Below are 1,167 nucleotides of genomic sequence, written 5' to 3' on the forward strand. Positions count from 1 at the left end.
CTACCTAAGGCTCGCTAGCGATAAAAGTACACAAAGGAGAGGACACACTGCGACCGGGGCGCTACAAAATATGCAACAGGCAGTCAAGAAGAGAGAAAAAAATACTATAAACGAGAACAGACATAAAAAACAACGTAGTAAAACTCCTGGTCAGTAAATTGTCGCTCTGGAGGCACGCCTTGGCCTCTATTACGCCTCCCGTTGCCAGCACACTTTACTGCCTCCCTGTGACCACTCGCCAGCGGCCCAGAGTACCAGTTGGGCTTCGTGCTTGTCCCCTTCGGCCCTGGGCTGCGACGTGCTGTTCAGTCGTCCGGATTGGAGAGGAATCGTGGTTCTTGAAGCTCCGTAGATCCGATCGAAGGCTGAGAGCATAAGAGGGTAGTTGGTTCGGAGGGAGATAGAGAGAGGCCTTTTATTCGGTCTTCTCCACCCTTTTGGGCATGCGAGAACGCCCGACCCTTTCTTTCTCTGTAGGTCAGTCTTCCTCAAGAGAGTCCCTTTTCTCCGTGCCTTTTGTTAGGCAAATAAGTGAATAATGGTCACCAAGGAGCCAGTGCCATTAACCAGAACGGCAGCTGCGGTGAACCTGCTTTTAACTTGTTATCACCAACTATGTAAATTCCCCCTTGGGCTTTTGGTGTTGTTCTGTTCGTGGACGTCAATAATTACCCAAGGTCAAATTCGTATCCCTGAGTTGAGCACAATAATCCCCATACTTTTTTCCTCGCCGTCTGCTGGGGACTCGGTTATCCCGTAAGCTTTCAGTATCTTCAGGGACACTTGTACCTCTATGAATAGATTTTTTTCTTCTTCTTTTTTAGGGAATGGGGGGTCTCAGGGAATCTTGCCGTACCACAACAAGCCTTTGAAGATCTACTGATTCGAGTCTGTATACTGACGTTATTGATGGTCAGACTGCGAATAACTACACATTAGATGAACACGAAGCATTTTTAACCACCCCACAAGACATTATCGAGAGCTCAGTCTCAGCACCTTGCAAATGTCATTTGATATTTAAACAGTAATTTCTGCAGTGATCATATAGTGATAGATAGATTTCCACTGAGCGTACGCCAGGGATGAATCCGATATGCAGATTCAGAGAAAAGACCGAATGGAAGAGAAAAAAGTATAATATCTGGTGTTGCAGTTTCACGTTGA

The sequence above is a fragment of the Penaeus monodon genome, chromosome 22 (assembly GCF_015228065.2).
Source record: "Penaeus monodon isolate SGIC_2016 chromosome 22, NSTDA_Pmon_1, whole genome shotgun sequence".
Taxonomy (NCBI): domain Eukaryota; kingdom Metazoa; phylum Arthropoda; class Malacostraca; order Decapoda; family Penaeidae; genus Penaeus; species Penaeus monodon.